Source organism: Musa acuminata, chromosome BXJ2-5 (genome assembly GCF_036884655.1).
Source record: "Musa acuminata AAA Group cultivar baxijiao chromosome BXJ2-5, Cavendish_Baxijiao_AAA, whole genome shotgun sequence".
Taxonomy (NCBI): domain Eukaryota; kingdom Viridiplantae; phylum Streptophyta; class Magnoliopsida; order Zingiberales; family Musaceae; genus Musa; species Musa acuminata.
Genome location: NC_088342.1, coordinates 36852339 through 36862091, shown reverse-complemented (window position 1 = coordinate 36862091; position 9753 = coordinate 36852339).

Below are 9753 nucleotides of genomic sequence, written 5' to 3'. Positions count from 1 at the left end.
CGAGTCCCTCGAGACCACGGTGATTCAGAGGCCGAACATGACGGGAATCATAAGGAGTTGTGATCGACAAGAGTTGCCTACCTTTTAGGCTTAGTGTGATTGGTTGAGTCCCTTGAGGTTACACTAAGACGTTGATTGGATCCTGATCCCCACTAGAAGTCTGCCGGAGACTTTCGTTTCACGTGCTGATGGTGTCGCGTGACTTGTTAGTAAAATAGTGGGAGCATATTAAGATAGAAGTCCATATCTTGATAGTTTATCTCTTGCAAAATTTGCATGTTATTCATTTCCGTTAGGATCAAGAGCACTAAGAGGGGGGGGTGAATTAGTGCAACGGAAAACTTTCGACGTTTAAAACTGCGTTCGTACGATGAAATCGTTTCCGACGTAAAACCATTTTCGGAAACTTAACTTGAAAGCGAGTTCGTAAAGGAGTGCAGCAAAATTAAAGATGAAGTAAAGCACATATGGAGGTTTGTAGTAAGGTAAGCAGCAAGAATAAATGCAAACCAGAGAGCACCGCAATTTTAGAGTGGTTCGGTCAATCTTGACCTACATCCACTTTTGGCTTCCTCCTCCGACGAGGTCACCGACGTCCACTAGAGGCCTTCCTTCAATAGGCGAAGGCCAACCTGCTAGTCATAGGTGCCCAGCAAGCCAATCACGTGAGTGATGACACGTGTGACTTGATACAGAATCTTTTTGCTTATTATATTTTGGCATATATCACTTTATAACTATTGCATAAATGCATATATATTGTGATGTCCTTGGATTTGTGCAATGGGAATCGGATCGTGATGAGATCACGATAATGAGATCGATTCACCTTTAAACACATATCCTAAATAATCCCGGTCATAGGTTACTCGAGAGGGACATCGTGATAACTGGATAGACTGGTGTGCTGTATACCCGTCCATATGATGGATGCAGCTGGTCTCATAGCTGCTCGTGTAGGGACACTAGGGATACAGTACAGGTGCTCATTGGAGAATGAGTTCACTGATTGATCCGCTTACGGAATGCTGGATGGTTGATGATGCCTTATTGTCAGACAGCGATTCCATAGTCCTAGTGGTGTATCTGGTCCTTAGACTTGAGACACCAAGGATGTCCTGTATGAGTGCTCCACTCTTTGATACCAGACTTATAGGTTTGACTGTTCTCAGATCTAGTACAGCTGGTCATTGGGAGTGGTAGTCGACCTTACGAGGGCTATTGAGTGTCGACAGAGGATCATCCACTCTCGGCGTCATGAGAGGAATATCCTATGTGTTCTTGCTCAGACAAATCCCTGGCCAGGGTCATTCGGGTTGAGAGAGAAAGAGTTCTCCGGGAGAATCCGATTAGAGCGAGACTCGAGTAGAAGCCGTATGGGTCTGACAGCACCATGCTCGATATACGGTCTCTGGGATATTAGATGGATGAGGGACTATAGGTACATGGTAACTGAGGACAGACAGGTCCAATGGATTGGATTCCCCTGTATCGTCTGGGGACTACGGCGTAGTGGCCTAGTACTTCCGTAGTCGATGAGTCGAGTGAATTATTACAGAGATAATAATTCACTAAGTTAGAAGGAGTTCTGACAGGTATGACTCACGGCCAGCTCGATATTGGGCCTAGAGGGTCACACACATATGGTAGGCATTGCGATGAGTAGAGGTTCGGATATGAGATATCCGACGGAGCTCTTGTCTTATTGGATGCAGATCCAATACCCACTAGGGAAAGGACCCATTAGGGTTTTGACACGGGATCTCTATAAATAGGAGGGATTCACAGCCTCATAGGCTAGAGTCTTTGCTTGCCCTTTCCTATTCTCCTCTCCCTCTCCACCTCAGAGTAGGCTGGAGTTTTGAGGAGCGTCGTCGCAACCCTGCTGTGTGGATCACCGCTAGAGAGGAGGACGCTTGACCTCCTTCACCCTCTCCTAAGGATCTGCAAAGAAACAGGGATATACGATCTCCCTAGGTAACACAATCTCTATACGCAGTTTTGTGTTTTGCGGATTTTTGCGCACCAATCTTCGCACGACGACGAACATCTTTTTGGGAATCGGGGATTTTTGTTTTCTTGTTCTTCCGCTGCGCATATGATGTCGCCCCCCTATGATTTCCCAACAGTGGTATCAGAGCCAGGTTGTTCGTGCGAATGATTGGTTTTGAACTGCGTGTATTGTGTTTAGGAAGAATATTGACGTCAAAATCGTTGACGCAAAAGCGAGGAAGGGCAGCAACAGTTGCTGCCCTCGATCTGCATGCCTGCAGCCACCTGCAGCGGCAGCCGCAGTCGCAGCCAGGCAGCACAGCGCCGGCGCATGCGCAAGCGCTGTGCCTGCAGCAGCCGGCCGGCGGCCTGCTTGCAGTAGGCTTGCGGCCGGCGGGGCTGGCAGCGCGGGCTGAGGCACCGCAGGGCAGCGGCGCTTGTGGCCGCTGCTCCCACGGGCAAAAACCCCGCAGGGGCGGCCGCCAGCGAGGCAGCACCGCCTGCGGGCGCTGCCTCGCCGGCAGAACTGCCCGCGGAGGCGGCGACGCCCGCAGGCGAGGGCAGCGCCCCGCCCCTCGCCGCACAGGCCGCCGCCGGCAGGGTGGCGGCGGCGGCAGCAGTGAAAAGGGGAAAGGGCAGTAGGGTTTTCTGGGAAAAAGACAGTTTTGCCCCTCGGAATTTGAGAAATTCCAGTTTCTGTCTTTTGTCCAAATTATGAAAATACCCTTAGGAATTGAGAAATTCCCTACATGTCCCTGATTTCAGAAAAATATTAATTAATTAAAAGGTTTAGTTGATTATTATTTTTATTATCTAGTAGTCCTACATGATGATGATTATTTATACATGTGATGTATGATGTGTGGACGGATGATCATGGACCGTGTGATGTGTGTACTTGTGATTATTATTATTGAGGTCTGCGAACCTCCATTATATTTCTCGTTTATTGTCGGGCCTGCGTGCCTATGATTAAGTTGTAATCACATAAGGAGGCGCAGCGGGAGCGTGGATGCGACAGTAGGACCCACGAGACGGACGATCGTGATGCATGGAGATGCATCAAGATGTCGACGAAACCGACGAGGACGAGATGGACGATCACAGGGCATGGAGATGCACCGTTGCACACATAGATCTTGATGTGAGTGATTAGGCCTACTGGCTCGGGCCTAATCATATTAGGTTGTGGTCCATGATCATCTGATGTGATTGCTTATACACATACTAGATAAGTATATATATTTGCATGCGATGTAGATATATATTAAATATGTATATGTGTGACATGTCATATTAGGAGACCAAATTATAGAAACATCTCTCGATAATATTAAGTCGGTAAACGTGAGGCAATTAGATTGACCCACGTGGCCTTCCATCGTTATGAGTAGGAACCGAATCCCGGTGTAGGTTGAGTTGGTCGAGTCCCTCGAGACTCACCTATATCGCGATTCGCTATCTTGCTTACGACATAGAGATGTCACCGGTGACCTGAGGGCATGATATGCTTGGTCGAGTCCCTCGAGGGTATATCATCAAATCAGACTCATCTTGTAACGAAGGTGTTGACTTAACCGAGCATCATGGTTGGTCGAGTCCCTCGAGGCCATGGTGATTCGGAGGCCGAACAGGACGGGAATCACAAGGAGTTGTGATCGGCAAGAGTTGTCTACCTTTTAGGCTTAGTGTGATTGGTCGAGTCCCTCGAGGTTACATTAAGACGCTGATTGGATCCTGATCCCCACTAGAAGTCTGCCGGAGACTTCCGTTTCACGTGCTGAGGGTGTCGTGTGACTCGTTAGTAAAATAGTGGGAGCATATTAAGATAGAAGTCCATATCTTGATAGTTTATTTCTTGCAAAATCTGCATGTTATTCATTTTTGCTACATCTTTATTTTCAGAAAATGTCGCTTTCAAATCCCTTACGTGGCATACTTGATGTCAACCGCCTCACTGGTCCAAATTATACGGATTGGCTCCGTAACTTGAGAATTGTTCTCACAGCGGAGAAAATCGTGTACGTCCTTGATACAGTGATGCCTACGCCCGAAGAAGGGGCAAGCGAGGATGAGATCGCTCGCTACGTGAAGTACATTGATGACTCCACTCTTGCTCAGTGCTATATGTTGGGCTCTATGACTCTAGAGTTACAGAGACAACATGAAAAGATGGATGCCAGATCCATTCTCCTACATGTCCGTAAATTGTTTGAGGAACAGGGAAGGACTCAACGATATGAGATATCCAAGAGCCTTTTCCGCGCTAGGATGACTGAGGGGACACCGGTTCAGAACCATGTCCTAAAGATGATTGAGTGGATAGAGAAACTCACAGGTCTAGGAATGGTCCTAGAGGATAACTTGTGTGTGGACATTGTGCTTCAGTCCCTACCAGATTCCTTTTCACAGTTCATAATGAATTTTAATATGAACAAGCTTGAAGTGACTCTCCCAGAGCTCCTCAATATGTTGAGGGAGGCAGAGAGTACTATTAAGAAAGAGAAGCCAGTTCTCTACACTGGTGAGACCAGAAAGAAAAGGAAAGCAGAAAGGTCCCTTAAGAAGGGAAAGGGCAAGGGCAAACAAGGTAAAGCAAAGGTTGCTAAGAAAGACCCAACAAAGGACAAAGGCCAGTGCTTCCACTGTGGTAAAGATGGGCACTGGAAGAGAAACTGCAAAGAGTACCTTGCAGAAAGGGCGAAACAAAAGCTTGATGAAGCTTCAGGTACATTCATGATCAGTCTCCATTTGTCAGACTCTTATGATAACACATGGGTATTAGATACCGGTAGTGCTTATCATATATGCAATTCGTTGCAGGTTCTGGCAAGGCCTAGGAGACTAGAGAGAGGCGAGATGGACCTAAAGATGGGTAATGGAGCAAAAGTTGCTGTATTAGCTGTTGGCGAGGTCGCTCTACATCTGCCTAGTGGAGCTTTTATTGCATTAGATGCATGTTATTTTGTTCCTTCTATTATCAAAAACATTATTTCCATTTCATGTTTAACAGTTAGTGGATATAAATTTGTTTTTGAGAACAATGGTTGTTCGATATTATTAGATGATAAGATCATCACGAAAGGAACATTGCATAATGGTTTATTTATGTTAGACACCACTCCACATATCATGAATGTAAATGTGTCCAAAAGGAAACGAGATGAGTTGAACAGTGCATACCTGTGGCATTGTAGGCTAGGTCACATCCATGAAAGAAGGATTCAAAAGTTGCTAAATGATGGATATCTAGATCCATTCGACTATGTGTCATATGCAACTTGTGAGCCTTGCATTCGTGGAAAACTGACCAACTATCCATTTAGTGGAACTGGAGAGAGAGCCACTGAGTTGTTGGAACTCATACATAGTGATGTATGTGGACCCATGTCAACTCATGCCATTGGAGGTTACTCCTACTTCATTACATTTACTGATGATTTCTCAAGGTATGGATATGTGTACTTAATGAAGTACAAGTCCGAGGCCTTTGAGAAATTCAGAGAGTATAAGAATGAGGTGGAGAACCAGACTGGAAAGAGTATCAAAACTCTTCGATCAGATCGAGGAGGTGAGTACTTAAGTACAGAGTTTACTCACTTCCTCAAGGACCATGGGATATTATCCCAATGGACACCTCCTTATACACCTCAGCTCAATGGTGTCTCTGAAAGGAGAAATCATACATTATTAGATATGGTACGATCCATGATGAGTTTCGCTGACCTACCCATCTCATTCTGGGGATATGCCCTAGAAACCGCAGCTTACCTTCTGAACAGAGTTCCAACTAAGTCGGTAGTGTCTACACCATATGAGATATGGAAAGGGAAGAAGCCTGATCTTAAGGTTGTTAAGATTTGGGGCTGTTCTGCCCATGTTAAAAGACACAACCCCGATAAGTTAGAATCAAGGACAGAGCGATGCAAATTTGTGGGATACCCCAAGGAAACTTGTGGGTATTATTTCTATCATCTCGAGGACCAAAAGGTCTTTGTAGCTAAGAGAGCAGTGTTCCTTGAGAAAGAACACATTCTTGGCGGAGACAGTGGGAGAATGATAGAGTTGAGCGAAGTTAGGGAACCAAGCTCAAGCACCACTCTACAGCCCGAGTCTGTTCAGGTACCTAATACACAAGTATCAACTTTACGCAGGTCTGATAGAGTATCCCATCCTCCTGAGAGATATGTGGGACATATTAGAGCAGAGGATGTAGAGGATATTGATCCTCAGACCTACGAGGAGGCTATTATGAGTATAGACTCCGGGAAGTGGAAAGAAGCCATGAATTCTGAGATGGATTCTATGTACTCCAATAAGGTTTGGAACCTAGTTGATGCACCCGAAGGTATTGTACCCATCGGTTGCAAGTGGATCTTTAAGAAAAAGATCGGAGTAGATGGAAAGGTAGAGACCTATAAAGCAAGGCTAGTGGCTAAGGGGTATCGTCAAAGGCAAGGTGTTGACTACGACGAAACTTTCTCACCCGTAGCAATGCTAAAATCCATCAGAATTCTATTGGCTATTGCAGCACACTATGATTATGAGATCTGGCAGATGGATGTGAAAATCGCATTCCTCAACGGGAACCTGGAGGAGGAGGTGTATATGATGCAACCTGAGGGATTCGTGTCCAAGAACTGCCCAGATAAGGTGTGTAGGTTGCTTAGATCCATTTATGGACTAAAGCAAGCTTCCCGAAGTTGGAACATAAGATTTGATGAGGCAATCAGATCTTATGACTTCGTTAAGAACGAAGATGAGCCTTGTGTATACAGAAAGGTAAGTGGGAGCGCTATTAGCTTTTTGGTGTTATATGTGGATGACATCCTCATCATTGGGAATGATGTAGGAATGCAATCCACAGTAAAGACTTGGTTATCTAGACACTTCTCCATAAAGGACTTAGGGGAAGCATCCTATATCTTGGGGATTAGAATCTATAGAGATAGATCCAAGAGGATGCTTGGCTTGTCCCAGTCCAGGTACATAGAAACCATTGTCAAAAGGTTTGGCATGGAAAATTCCAAAGGGTAAACATGAATATGATACCTTATGCCTCAGCAATAGGGTCTATCATGTATGCCATGCTATGTACTAGGCCTGATATAGCGCATGCTCTGAGTGTCACGAGCAGGTATCAGGCGGATCCAGGCTTGGAGCACTGGAAAGCAGTAAAGTGTATCCTTAAGTACTTGAGAAGGACTAAGGATCTTTTACTAGTATATGGAGGTAATGGCCTTAAGGTTGAAGGCTACACGGACTCAAGTTTTCAGTCTGATGTCGATGATAGCAAGTCGAATTCAGGGTATGTGTACACCTTGAATGGAGGAGCAGTGTGCTGGAAGAGTTCCAAGCAAGATACCACTGCTGACTCAACCACAGAGGCGGAGTACATTGCCGCATTAGATGCAGCAAAGGAGGGAGTCTGGGTGAAGAAGTTCATCACAGATTTGGGAGTCGATACAGATAGCGACAAGTCGACTTCCTTATATTGCGACAACTATGGGGTGATTACTCAAATAAGGGAACCCGGGTCTCATCAGAAGTGTTCTGAGGAGGTTCCAGCTTATAAGAGAGATTGTAACCCGAGGAGATGTAGTAGTGGAAAGAGTTCCATCCGAAGATAACATTGCAGATCCACTAACAAAGCCGTTGCCTCAGATTGTCTATGAGCGTCACAGGAGTCTGATGGGGATCAGACACATAGGTGATTGGCTTTAGGTCAAGTGGGAGATTGCTAGTCATAGGTGCCCAGCAAGCCAATCACGTGAGTGATGGCACGTGTGACTTGATACAGAATCTTTTTGCTTATTATATTTTGGCATATATCACTTTATAACTATTGCATAAATGCATATATATTGTGATGTCCTTGGATTTGTGCAATGGGAATCGGATCGTGATGAGATCACGATAATGAGATCGATTCACCTTTAAACACATATCCTAAATAATCCCGATCATAGGTTACTCGAGAGGGACATCGTGATAACCGGATAGACTGGTGTGCTGTATACCCGTCCATATGATGGATGCAGCTGGTCTCATAGCTGCTCGTGTAGGGACACTAGGGATACAGTACAGGTGCTCATTGGAGAATGAGTTCACTGATTGATCCGCTTACGGAATGCTGGATGGTTGATGATGCCTTATTGTCAGACAGCGATTCCATAGTCCTAGTGGTGTATCTGGTCCTTAGACTTGAGACACCAAGGATGTCCTGTATGAGTGCTCCACTCTTTGATACCAGACTTATAGGTTTGACTGTTCTCAGATCTAGTACAGCTGGTCATTGGGAGTGGTAGTCGACCTTACGAGGGCTATTGAGTGTCGACAGAGGATCATCCACTCTCGGCGTCATGAGAGGAATATCCTATGTGTTCTTGCTCAGACAAATCCCTGGCTAGGGTCATTCGGGTTGAGAGAGAAAGAGTTCTCCGGGAGAATCCGATTAGAGCGAGACTCGAGTAGAAGTCGTATGGGTCTGACAGCACCATGCTCGATATACGGTCTCTGGGATATTAGATGGATGAGGGACTATAGGTACATGGTAACTGAGGACAGACAGGTCCAATGGATTGGATTCCCCTGTATCGTCTGGGGACTACGGCGTAGTGGCCTAGTACTTCCGTAGTCGATGAGTCGAGTGAATTATTACAGAGATAATAATTCACTAAGTTAGAAGGAGTTCTGACAGGTATGACTCACGGCCAGCTCGATATTGGGCCTAGAGGGTCACACACATATGGTAGGCATTGCGATGAGTAGAGGTTCGGATATGAGATATCCGACGGAGCCCTTGTCTTATTGGATGCAGATCCAATACCCACTAGGGAAAGGACCCATTAGGGTTTTGACACGGGATCTCTATAAATAGGAGGGATTCACAGCCTCATAGGCTAGAGTCTTTGCTTGCCCTTTCCTATTCTCCTCTCCCTCTCCACCTCAGAGTAGGCTGGAGTTTTGAGGAGCGTCGTCGCAACCCTGCTGTGTGGATCACCGCTAGAGAGGAGGACGCTTGACCTCCTTCACCCTCTCCTAAGGATCTGCAAAGAAACAGGGATATACGATCTCCCTAGGTAACACAATCTCTATACGCAGTTTTGTGTTTTGCGGATTTTTGCGCACCAATCTTCGCACGACGACGAACATCTTTTTGGGAATCGGGGATTTTTGTTTTCTTGTTCTTCCGCTGCGCATATGATGTCGCCCCCCTATGATTTCCCAACACAACCACCCTTTTACAGTTTCACTCCTTTTAACGGGCTTAGGAGACAACCCTTACAGAATTTTCTTTCCTCTCTTGATAGATCAAAACTTGGAATAAAAGAGGAAAGAGAACTTTTAACTCATACAACACTTTTGAGCTCTAAAAATCACAGAGTAAGATTGGATTTTCAGTTTCTTTGGTTGCCCTTTCATTGCTGAAAGAGTGGGGTATTTATAGGCCCTAAACCAGTTTGAATTCTGAGCTCAAAACTGTCATCTCCCGGAATTCCGGGGTCTGGCAGTTGCACCGCCTGACTGGGGCAGTTGCACCACCTGGCAGAGCTCGGAGACTGAGCCTTTGGGTGGTGCCACCTCCTATCAGGGGCGGTTGCATCGCTTGGCAGAGCTCGGAGACTGAGCCTCTGGGTGGTGCCACCACTTGACAGGGGCGGTTGCACTGCCCAATCTCGCTCGGAGACTGAGCCCAGGCGGTGCCACCGCCTGACTGGGGCGGTTGCACCGCTTGGCAGAGCTCGGAGACCAAGCTCA